Below are 13,190 nucleotides of genomic sequence, written 5' to 3' on the forward strand. Positions count from 1 at the left end.
ATAAGAAATCACCTCCCTGGGTCAGCACTTGATAGAAGCCCCTTTGGCTTCTTGGTTGAGTCTCCATCGTTTTTGCACATTTAGATCCTGCTCATCCTTCCTGGCAAAACTTCTCCAGCAATAGCTGGTTCAATGGGGATGGTTGGTGAATAGCTACTTTCAAGTCACAGATTCTCAGTAGGACCTGAGGTCTGGACGTTGACTGGACCATTGTAAGACATTCAGGTACTTGTTCTGAAACTCTGCGGTTTTGGTTCTGTCACGGCATTGTGTTACTTTGGTTGTGTCACAGCATTGCTTAGCACTGAGTTCCACCCATATCGCACTCCAATCCTGACCAGTTTCTGGCCCCTACCAGGGAAAAGTGTCCGCTTAACATAAAGCTGCCACCAACATGCCTCACCAGGGGGATGATGGCGGCTCTTCCAGGCAATGAGCACTGCCGGCTTTGTGGAGCATAGCAATTTTGCAGCAAGGCCAAACAGTTCAAAAGTTTACCTTGTTAGGTAAAAACACCCTGAAGTTCTTTCCTGAGAAACCAATAGAGGCATCTCTAGGAGGAGGCTGAGCATGACTGCAGGGCACTAAGCTCAGAGCTTTATTCAGGTGCGACAGCTCGTGCTGCAACGAGGTTCCACACCCTCCCTTTGTGTAAGTCAATAATGATGGATAATAGAGGATAATAATACTGCACCAAGGCTCCTCCCCACACGGTCAACAAGTAGCCCAGCTCAGCCCGCCCAGCCATCCCACGTGTCTTGCTGCAAATGGCCTTTGCTCCCGGCATCCTGATAATGGTTAGGCTGCATTTTATCCGACAGTCTCCTTGAAACAGGGCAACTTTTTCCATGTTTCCTGTGTCTCCCGGATGCTGTTGTGCAAACTCTGAAAGGGCTTTGACATGACCTTTTGTTTCAGCCATAGCTTTCTTGCCAGTGCGTCATAAAACCTAGCTTGATGATTGCCGTCCCTGTGGAGATGGGGTCCAGCTTTTTCCTAACAGAGCATTCCCAGCCATACAGTTCAGATCAGAATCTGAGACAACTATGGTAGAGGGGATTCTGAGAAGTCAGGCTTAGTAAGTGCGATTATTCAGGCAGGGACTGAGAAACAAGGGGCACGGGGGGGGGGGGGCACAGAGGGAGACACAGGGGGAGACACCATAGAACATCTTAGGCACAGGGGGAGACACCACAGAACAAAGATGGGAGGAGCATGAATTCCTGGACCCAGTATCTTGACCACACAGCAAGACACTGCTAGTTAATGCAGCTTTACATTACATGCTGTGTGGAATATGTTTTAATTCTGCTTCCAGACTCTTGAGGAAAACCAAGGCATTTCCTGTGGATGTACCCTGTATCTTTGTAAAGGTTCATACAGCATCGTACATCAAGAAGCTACTACAGAAGTATAAAACCAAGAGATACACACACTGCCAACCCTTTGTTAGAAAAGTGATTCATCCTTGAAAGGAATCCATGTAGCATGGTGAAAACAGATGTAGCCGTATGTGGCGTAGTGGTTGGAGTGTTGGATATAAATGTTTTAATAAATAAATAAATAAAATATAGACTTGGGAGATACAGGCTATAGTTTATCCTTGGCCATGAAACTTTCACTGGATGACCTTGGGCCAGGCATTGACTCAAAACCTTAAGCTACCACACGGCATTGTTGTTCCGAGGGTAAAATGGAGAGATGGATGAACCAGAAGTTTATGTAATTCACCCTGGGTTACTTGCAAGAAAACAGGTGGGGTATCAATATAATAAGTCGATGAATGCGAGACAGACAAGTTATTTCTGTGAGCCGTTCCGAGGCTATGTAGCAAGGGGACGGCATATAAAAACTTTAAATAAATAAATAAGGGCACAATCCTAGTATGAGGATTTAAAGTCCCCTGAAGTCAGAGGTTTCTATGCATCCCAGGGCAAGAGGTAACCTTTGCTTTCCAACCTCTTGCCCTGCATTTTTCTAGATAGGCTTTTTGCCTGCCTAGCAACAGACTTTTGGAGAATCAATGAGCAAACCTGGGTGGAAGACTTTTAGAACTATCAGTTCAACATTCAAAACTAGTAGGATTCCATTGCCAACAGGGTACTAACATCTCTCCTTTCAAGTGTATCTTCTTTCACCCATTGGATAGGCAACAAACTGGAAGAGTAACAATTATATTGGAGAGAGGGAGAGAAAATGAATTCTGTCATGAACTTCTGCCAGACTTTGAGCTACATGCTGAAGCACTGGGGAGAACTAAGATGAAAGAAGGGGGAGCACAACCCATGGTGTGTTTGATTGTCTCTTGGATGCACCCAGGGTTGTCCAGTGAACAACCAATCCACTGTGGCTCATTCTCTGGGCGATGAGTAACACGGCACATAATGGACATGTCTATTTTCTCTGCTCCCCAACATGGTTTGTCTTGTCATCTGAAGACACTTGAGGGCATGGTTTATTTGAGGCCTGTGGTAAGGTTATTTGAGGGTTGTTTCGCACTCAAAAAGGCCATGCTGCACAGGATCAAAAGACATGATAAGTCATGCTTGGAGGGTAATTAAGTAATTAATGTCCAGCACAAGCAATGGCATAATTAAGTAAGTCAATAAATAATGGCACTTGTCTAAACTACAGTGACTATGAGGAAGATAGCATGAATTCTTTAATTCACTTTCTGCAAAACAGTACAAAATGCTTGCTTACTGTGACTAGACCAAATGGTAATTTTTTAAGATTGTGCCTTTGCTTACATAAGTGCCAACAAAAGAAGATATTGCAAATCAAGACACATTCTTGTTATATGTTTTAATTAGTTATTAGGTTTGTATTCCATGAATAATTCTTGAGAATTATCTCTACAAGATTGTTTCAACCCCATGAAAAGTTAAGATAAGAGCGGATGCTTACAATGCATTTTATGTAAACTAAGTGGGAAAAGAAAATTAAATTAGCTGAAAATTAGCATTAGTGAAGTATATATTTTTCTGTAACAATAAATTTGAATGTCATAATGGCACAATTTGTGAATCATCTTATTGCTACTGATATGAAAAGAATTCTTAAGAGCTTTACTGGAAATATGAGAGAATAGGAAAACTGTAATTCTAAAGGATCTTGCAATGGTAAAGTCTCAACAGAATGCGTTCTGCATTATCCTCTACCTGAGTTAATATTTCAGTCATTTTCATATTTGAGCTATCTAAGGAACCCTTTTCAATGTGAAAAATCAGTGTAGAACCCAATAATAAGTAGGCTTTAATTAACACATTTCATCTGAACAAAATAGTATTACAATAATACGTTTCATGCAAGGTAAACAGAAATTATGTATACATCTGTTAACCCATTTATTAGTAACTAAATAATACTCAATTTACTGAATATATACTACATTTTAGAAAGCCTATGGAAAAATATACTGCATTTTAGTAACCTGGATGTGCTTGTTTTTTTGCCACAAAGAAAGTCAAAATTTGCTGTTATTGATGACCATTGCAAGTGCATTTCTGGGGCTGAATCCATTTATTCCTTATTAAGGCTGTGAGATTGCTATTCCTTGCAATCTGAATCCACTCAAATGAAAACACTTTGGCTTTAAAATGGATTAATCTGCTTTTAAAGGTATGTGTGTAAATGAATTAAAATGAATGAAGACCTTACATTGCCATGGATCACTTGCTTTTAAACAAAACAAAGGAATGAATATCTACCATTTCATTGTAATCATAGGACTAAACCCCTGGGTGATTCTTACCGAACCCCTGGATATTCTCAGGAAACCCCAGGGTTCTGTGGAATACAGTTTGAATGCAGCCGGTGTATTTACAAAGATTTATCATAACAGCTTCCTTCCAACTTCCTAAGAGGAAACAATGCTGGATTTAAAAACTAATGCATAACTTTTACATGAACATAATTAGAAGAAAAGCATTGGTAGCAACTGCTGGAACCTGACAGATAATTTTCCAACAAAGAAAGTTTTTACCAAGAGGAGAAACCATTTCATATGGCCATTTTAACATGTGGCTACTGAGCAGGGGTTGGCTTTGTTGCCTTCTCATCATGGCATGGCCAACTCAGGGCAACACAGGATGGTACTGAAGCTCATGGGATGACCTAAGAAAAAGGCTAGAGTAGGCTGGAACGCAGAACCAGGAAAGATGGAGGAGCAGGACCGTAGAATGGGTTTAGTGAGCACTGCAGGAGACGGAAAGGGACTAGCTCCACCTATACACATTTGGTCTTGGTGGCACCTCAATTTCCTTCCCGCACCCTCTGAAGTGCCATTTATGGATGACCAAAGTCTTAACAGCCATCGCTGTCTGACAATAGTATTTCCTCTACAATAGTTTTATTAAACTTATGTACATGATGTTCTTTAGGACTCCCTTTTGAAATAAACCATTCATCTCTTAATACTTGTAAGCCGTCCAGAGACTTTTTTTAGTAATGGGTTGGTATAGAAATCTTTAAATAAATAGATAAATAAATACTTCCTGTATGGTATGCTTTCATCTGCTTAAAAGTTACAGGACATGCATTATTTATCTGCTTAAATTTTTATAGTACATTTGTACAAACTTCTAAATAGCTCTGCTTCATCTCTGGTTTCATTCTCTTGCCCACTGTGGCAAAGTCAGAACTCCTATTGTCAAAGTGCATTGATAAAAGCAGCCCCTAAAAGAAGGGAAGAAAATGGAGAGGCTGTCCACAAACTCCAGAAAACTTTGGAAGCTTGAGGGCCTTTAAGGTCCATCTCTGCCTCCGCCTCCTCTCCCCACCTCTGTGTGTGTCCATGTGTGGCTATCTTGGAGGCAAAGACTGTTAGCTGAGTGAGACATACCTACCATTGTGTGATTGATAAATAAATAAATAAATAAATAAATAAAATTTATTTAGTAAACTTCTATGCCGCCCCATTCGCCGAAGCCTCAGGGCGGCTTACAACAATAAATACGGATAATCATGTAAAAACAATATAATTGGAAACGCCCTGGCCAAAGATACAAAATCAATAAATTTTGATTTTATTTTCCACCACAGAGAAAGCCCTCCTACGGGTACTTACCCTCCTAATATCCTTTTATATTGCTCCCACAGCTGCATTACAAACACTTCTGAAAAATATTCTGCCTAGCTAAGCTTCTGTAGGCAGTATTACCTAACAAAAATGGCAGTACCTCCTCTTTTGCCATGGGAAGGAGTAAAATCCAGCTGCTGTGGTGGCATAATGACAATGTGCTGAGCGCTAGAGTTCAGATAACACAAACCACACCTGATAGTTAGGCAAATGGTGCCCATGATGCACCAATACACAGTAGCTTGCTTGATCATGAGACTGGGCCCAATGAAGTAAAGGAAGTCTGATGTTACAAATGCATAACAAATTTGACCATTTCTCAAATGTGAATATTTACATTTTAACTACCAAACATCCGGCTGGATCCACTCATACTTCAAGCAGGTCCATGGAATTAAGTGGGACTGAACTTAGTCATGATTAGTTTTAAGGCCACTGATTTCATGAATGACTAGGTATGGATCCAGGTTATGAGCATTTCACTTTCACCTGATTAAAATACAATCTTCTGGTTCCCCAAGAAATTATCAGATCTTATTTTAAGCTGTCAATCACCAGCATTTAATTTTTGTTTGCTACTTACATTTAATCCCTTAACTTCAGCTTTATGGGAAATGCCAACTTCTTGTGACAACATTTCAGCTATTGGTATCTGTACTTTAAGATTACAGGAAGCTGGAGACAAACAGGCTTCCCTTACAAAAGATAAATCCTACTGCCTTCTGTAGATTACTTAGTTTAACCAGAAGGTGCTGTGAAAAAAAAACATGGAAAAATGCCACTGAATTCGTAGTCTCCCATACCTCAAGCAGGAACATGTTCCTGCTGATAAAACTGTAATAAAAGAACAGTATTTCTCTATGCTATAAGTCTTCCCACAAATAAATATAATAAAACTTAAAAAATTAGTGCCGCAGTTTGTTTTCAATAGAATAGGAGCACAGGGTAAGGGGAAAGATAGCTTCTTTTTCTTTATTTCTTTTAAGTAGTAAGACTTTGATGGTTCAGTTTTACACCATCAGTGTTCCTGCTTCTTTTATCTTGAAAAGAAAGAATATAAGCTCATTTATAAAACTAGTATTTCTTTCTTTTCAAGAAAGCACTTCTAATTTAAAATGGAAGTAAACTGAATAATTTGTTCTAGCAAAAATATCATTTTAAACATGGCAAGTCACTCCAAAGAGACTAATTGTGAGTCTCCTGTCCCCCTCAAGCTGATTCCAGCAAAAACACTATCTATTTTCAGGAAAAGGGGAAATAAAATCTCAGCACTTCACTAAACAAAGTTCAGTGAATGTGGGTAGGAACAGCTTTAGTTTAGGAACTGCTGATCATTAAAAAGGGAAAGAAAACAAAGACTAAACATATAATGTGCTACATATTTCTTAGCAATTGTGCAAGACGCCCTTAGGATATAGCATCCATCCATTCATCCCAGAAAATCCTGCCAGGAAATGAGGACCGAGATGGTCCAATCTATGCAAATATAGCAGACAACACGTGCAAATGACTTCATTTCTTCATTCCCTGTAAGGCCTAGGGGCCTCCGGAGACTCAGAGACTTCTGCATGACTTGCCACAGGTGCCCATGCTGCCCTTGCCCCCACCACCAAATTTCCCCACACCCCATGCTGCTCTGCTGCCATTTAACTAAGGAAGCCAGCGTGCCGATCGACTCAGCGCAAGACTGGATTGCAAAACTAGATGCAAGAAGGGTGTCTGCAGGCATGTGTACAGGAGAGGAGGCAAGGTGGAAGGCTCTGCATGTTTGTGTTGTGTGTGTGTGTGTGTGTGTGTGTGTGCACGCGCATGCATGCATGCATGCATGCATGCGTGGCCCCCCACCTAGCATCCTTTGCTGCATGTAGCTCTCAAGGGCACAGAGCTTGCCCACCTCACCATTATTTCCATACTTAATGTCCTCGGTTCAAGCATGGACTGGGACTGCCCTCACTCCTTCATTGCCGCAGCCACAAAGAAGGTCTCAGCAACAGCAAGTGGAGGAGCATTTGCCAGATCACAGATGGGTGTAATAAGGGGATTTCCCTCACTGTACAGTGCCCACCCTGTGCCATCCCCAATGAGGAAAAAGGGAGGAAGCCAGTCCCTGACCAAAGCAGCACTTGGAGAAGTTCTACTTGCAATGCCAGCGGGACACCAATGGCATCCACAGAATCTGTTATCATGCAGATCCCAGGCAACACCAGGGACTTGGCTGGCATTAGGAGGAGAGGATGCTCTCATATGAGCAGAATCTTTGACCTAGCCTGCTAATGGCAGAGGTGCACCCAAGGCTTCACAGAACTAAAGCACTTCACCTTTTCATTCACAGAATTGCTAATGTCCCCTGTCATCCCTCTTCGCTGCAACCTTTTCCATGGATGTTCTCAGCAAAAACAAACAAACAAACAAACAAACAAACAAACAAACAAAATCTCTGTTGCAATACAAAGTATTGGGTGGGTTGGCTTGGTCTTGAATGTGTAATGAAGAACTGCTCCTGCTAGAAATGAGACTTGTTTGCTAACATGGATCGACAAGGCTGCCTGATTTCTTTGGACTCCCCCTGGGGGGCACGGGCAAGCTCAGCCTCTGCATGTCCATGTTTACTGAGAGATCCATGGCCAAGCCAAGTACCCGCAGCTCTAGGTACTGGCTTACTGAGCTAAGTCCCAGCAGTCCTCAGTTCTCAGGTGGCTTCTCCAAGCACAATGTGAAGACAGGCACCTGGAACAATATAAAAGCAAAGCTGTTTTCTTTGCAGCTGAGGCACAGTGTTATCATTTTGACAGAGTGAGTAAGAATTTGCTGACAATAAAAGAGGCAATACAATCTGGACTTTGGTGGCTGGTGTGGTGGGGATGTTTTTAAGGACTACAGATAAAAGTGACATTCCCAAGGTCAGACCGAACACCTAGATGCCTGGAGCAATTTTGTGCAACCGGCAGCCATTTATCTGAATCATGAAAATCTCACACCAGTCTGCTCTGTAAAGTATATTAAGGGCAATTTCCTTCTCATCTCTGTCTGCAGCTTTTAAATCTTACTCTCTACCACCTCCTTGTTTGCTTTGGGTGAAGCAGCATGCCCAGTCCCTGGTTCAAATCTCAGTTCAACTACAAAAAACCTGAAGCAATTTCCAGAGATGTGTTAGTCTCTTCAAACAAAAACAAGCCGAAACCGATATATATGCTAGCACAAGCTTTTGCAGACATGAGCTACATTGTCACAACTGCCTCTGATGAAGTGGGAAGTGTTCATAAAGCAGATGCGAGAATAAATCTGTTGGCCTTTAAGGGGACACAAAACCCATTATTGTTTATGTGGAAGCAAGTCCTCTCTCTTAACCTCCGTTTTGCTTCTGAAATATAGTGCTAATGACACTGGCTGACCTTACAAGGCAAGATTTAAACAGATACAATCTATGTGAAGTGCTTTGAGCTCTTAGGAAAAAGTGGAGGTATAAGCTAACTTGAAGTAAGATAAAACTGTGTTAAAAGATTATAAATTCTATTATCATTATCTCAGAAGGTGCCCTGTGGACATATGGTCTATCAGACTCTCCAACAAGGTCCTATTCACTCATTTTCTTACCTCTACAGATAGCTTTTAAAGTCAGCTTAATTCTGAAAACAAAGCAGAAGGAAAATGGAGTGAAGCTTACTACACAATATGTGTTAGGAAATATTTGGAGCCACCAAAGATTACCTAATATATATTTTCTTATTCCTTAGCATACTTTGATGTTTTGTAGTAACAACATTTCCAAAACCAAACCACTTCTTCTAGTAAGATGGATTTTTAAAAACTTCATTTATTTTGAAAATACTTTGGAAGCTCTGTTGGATCTTTGTTACATTCACATTTTGGCTACTTCTACAGGAGCCAGCCTGCTCTTGCTGTTTCTCCACACAATGAATATTATTGTTTGATGTTATTTAAAAGAATAGGACAGAATTTTTTTACACTGATTGCTTTTATTTTAATACTCTTCAAAAATATAGCCTGATAACTTTTCCACTATTCACTTTTAGATTCTTTTTAAAAACTTTCCTGTTAGTCCAGCTTTAGTACCATCAGCTAAAGGAACCAAGGCTCAAGGAACCAAGGTTCAGTCTGGATGCCAGGAAGTATTCTGACAGTTAGGACCCCAAGGGTATAGAATGGAGTTCCAAGGATGATGGCTGAGGCCCCATAGGTGAGGGTGTTCAAGGATAGGCTAGACATGCACATGTCATAAGCGGAGCCACCTAGAGCCGGGGGTCAGACTAGATGGCCCGGGAAAGCCCTTCTGACTCATGCTGTTTCTATGTTTATATGATCCCACCACCTAAATTCTACAGGCACAACCACAAACAATTCCAACAAGTAAAAAGGGTATAAGAAATCAACAGATGCCCATGTGGCATCACAAAAAGCTTAGAGATTATCTAAAAGCAAAAAAGGATACATATAGCAAGTTGAAGGAAGGCCTGGCTACAAAGAAAGAATACAGGCATGGAATTAGATATCTATCTATCTATCTATCTATCTATCTATCTATCTATCTATCTATCTAACAATCTACAGGCATGGAATTGTAGGGATGATGTCAGGAGTGCTGAGACTAGCAAGGAATGCTAAAGCAACAAAAAAAAGCCTTCTTCAGATATGTACAGATGAAAAGACAAAGGAAAGAAATGCGAGTTCAACTACTAAGAATAGGAGGCAAAATGGTAACAAATGACAAAGAAAAGGCATAAGTGTTCAATTCCTACTCTGACTCAGTCTTCTCCCAGAAGATCTATGACCTTAGTGATGAAGGGGAAGTGCAAGCTTCGGGGGCAGCACGGTGGCAGCTCAATTGATAGGCAAATAGTCAAGAATCATCTAATTGGGATGAATGAGTTCAAATCTACAGGGCCCAATGAACTCCATCCTAGAGTCAGAAAGGAGCTGGTGGCAGAAATCTCAGATCACTGTCTGCTCTCTCTGAGAAATCATGGACAGCAAGGGAAATGCCAAATGAAGGACTAATATTGTCCCTGTCTTCAGGAAAGGAATATAAGCCAACAATGTGATACAGCTGAAAAAAGGGCAGATGCTATTTTAGGTTGCCTCAATAGAAGTACCAGATCCAAATCCTGTGAAGTACTAGTTTCCTTCTACTCGGAACTAGGTAGGCCATACCTGGAGTACTGTGTCCAGTTCTGGGCACCAAAGTTTAAGAAAAATACAGACAAGCCAGAAAAGGTTCACAGGAGGGCAGCAAGGATGATCCACAGACTGGAAACTAAGCCTTAGGAGAGATTGAAAGAACTGGGCATGCTTAGCTTTGAGAAGACAGAACTGAGGGGAGATATGATAGCACTATCAAATACTTGAACAGCTATCATAGAGAGGAAGGAAAGGATCTCTTCTCAATCATCCCAGAGTGCAGGACAGAATAACAGACTCAAGTTACAGGAAGCCAGGTTCCAACTGAATAGGAGAAAGAACGTCCTGACTGGTAGAGCAGTTTGACCAGGGCTTTTTTTGTCATCGAACGCACCGGAACAGCATTCCGGCATCTTTTTTTGCAATGGTTTTTACGAAGTGATTTTGAATCACCTGTCGGCGTAGCAGGTCAGCAGCAAACATCATTAAAATAGTGCCTGCGGGCTGCTTTTGTGTCAGCGCCGCCCGGCTTGGGATGCTGTTCGGCTTGGGATTGGTGTGCATGGTCGCGCACCAGCGACGTGAGTTCCAGCCATTTTGTTTTTTTTGCAAAAAGCAGCACTGAGTTTAACAATGGCTTCACTGACCTAGGGAAGTTGTGGGCTCTCCCACACTAGCAGCATTTAAGATGCAGCTAGACAGCCATTTGAAGCAGATGGTCTAACCAGAGTTCCACACTGATCAGAGGCTTGGACCCTCTGGCACTCTGCCCCCTTCCAACTCTACTATTCTATGATTCTATGACCGACAGTCATTCCAAGAGATACCTTCAATTAAATGGTCCTAGAATTTTATTTGTCTAAATTCCCCAGGCAATATTCTCCAGGCAATGCCACAATCACAGCTCAGGAAATCTTCAGATCCGAAACTATGCTTACAGTGGGCTCATACCAAATGGATATCCAGGGAGCTTCAGCATGTGAAAGGTGCAAAGTGCAAGGCTTATGAACTCCTGTACTGTGTTATTTTTTTCTTCATCCTTTCATATTTGTCCGTTCACTTTCAAGTTCCTGAAGTGTTGTGATTTCTTTCATTAATCAAGCATACCATCTCTCACTGTCTCCTGTATGCTACTAGCAGGCTGATTTTAAGACTGCCTCCAACAATAAATGCACTTATTGATGTTCCAAGCACAACACCAGTGACCTTTAGATCAGGTGTGCATTCCAGTGTGAAGATCATGACTGATCGTGTGTATGGCATTTGTGATTTCAACTGGATTACTATTGATTCCATTTTACAGGCATAGGCATGAGGTACAGAGGACCATTTCAGTGAATTAATGGCTGAAGTTGGGATTTGAACCAAATACTCTCAAATTTGCAACTACTTATGTATTCAGTTGACAATACTTACTTCTCACGTATGCAAACTGCTATGATTAAGGGTTCCAGGCATACTTGCAAGAATGGATAAATGAATTGATGGGAAATGATGAAACCACTCTTTTATCACTTACTCTCAAATTTATTTCTACAAGGAGCAGCCATATTGCTGCAAACGAGTCTTGCAACTAATATATTTCTGCGTAAGCTTCCATATGCTCTGTTAGATGCAGGAAATGGGAACCTCAAAATGGCAGTTTTATATACTCTGTGAATGCTGGGGTGAAAGGAGCAGAAAACTGTGTTGTCAGATGGAGATGAAATGCAGAAAGTACAGGCAAAGGCAATGACCTTAACAGCGACCATTCACAGAAAAAAAGTTAGGTGATAACACAGAGTTCATTGTAATAGTGGACCACTTAGCAAATGCAATGCAATTTATGCAATCACTCGGTACATCGATAGTACATCAGCCCGTTTGGGTTTATATCTGCCCGTGAAATTGCTTTGTTGAAGAATGGTCACTCAAGTGTCTTCCTGGAGACCAATTACACAAGATTGCCACAGGCCACTGGGGCTTTTTGATTATTTAAGCCACAGCAGGTTGTGGGGCATGATGCTGACTATTTGGAAGATTCATCCCCCAGTTGGCGGGGTGCCTTCAGAACCCAGGGGGCAGGAGTTGTATGAGGGTTAAACCCAGTCAGAGCATCCCCTGGATGTCGAAATGCTTCTCCACTGGCTTCTGAACATTGCCTTTCCTTATGGCAGATTTGTATCTTTGGGATTCATAATGCAGGTGATGCAAGAGGACCTGGTGCGCCAAGCAGTAAATAAAGCCAAATTCCTGTGCTGTTGCACCCACCCCTTCTGCTTTTTTCTCGCAGTTTGGAAAGGATAGCCAACCTGGGAGAGAAGGTTCATTGGAAGCAAAAGCATCCTTTGAGTACGTAGGAAGGAGGGAAATAACTTAGGAAGCACTGCTTAGCTCATCTAGGGAGATGAGGCATATGTTTGGCCTTGTACAGATTTGCCACGACAGAATAACTATTAAGCCCTATTATGTGAAACAAAGGGCAGGAAATACTCTTCTGAAGCAAGGTAATGGAATGGAAAGAGGAAACGTGTGCGCTGAAGAATTGTTCTAGGCCATTTCCAGATAATTAAGTTGTCCCTGTGTAGTCTGATCATTCCACAGACCTGGCAGGTGAAAAGTACCCTCTCTTGACCATCCCTACACATCAAGCCTTGGGAAAATTTTGTTTTGAAAGGCCAGTACAGAAATGCATGAAACAAACAAGAGCTGAGCCAGAATTTCACGGTTTTGTAATCACTTTGACCAGTGCCAAGAAAAAGAAACCCAGGCTTCTTGTGATAATTTCCATTTTCCATACTTGCATTTCGTTTCAGTTGTACTCACTTGCCATTAGCAATGTCACTGTACAGCCAAATCTATCTGCATGGTGTTTTTGGTACCCTTGTTTCCACCACACGATCTCTCAACCAACCATGTGATTAATCAAGACATAACAACAAATAATGGAAACTGGTTTTTCATAGAACTGTAGTCTCACAATGTAACTTTTTAG

At 41.5% G+C, this 13,190-nt stretch overlaps 1 protein-coding gene across 3 annotated transcripts in view; it reads right to left on the reverse strand.

The window, feature by feature from the left end:
- Nucleotides 1–13,190, reverse strand: part of GRIA4 (glutamate ionotropic receptor AMPA type subunit 4) — a 276,464-nt gene that overhangs the window by 170,622 nt on the left and 92,652 nt on the right. The window lies entirely within an intron of this gene.

The sequence above is a fragment of the Varanus komodoensis genome, unplaced genomic scaffold, assembly GCF_004798865.1.
Source record: "Varanus komodoensis strain SLA01 unplaced genomic scaffold, ASM479886v1 scaffold4, whole genome shotgun sequence".
Classification (NCBI taxonomy): domain Eukaryota; kingdom Metazoa; phylum Chordata; class Lepidosauria; order Squamata; family Varanidae; genus Varanus; species Varanus komodoensis.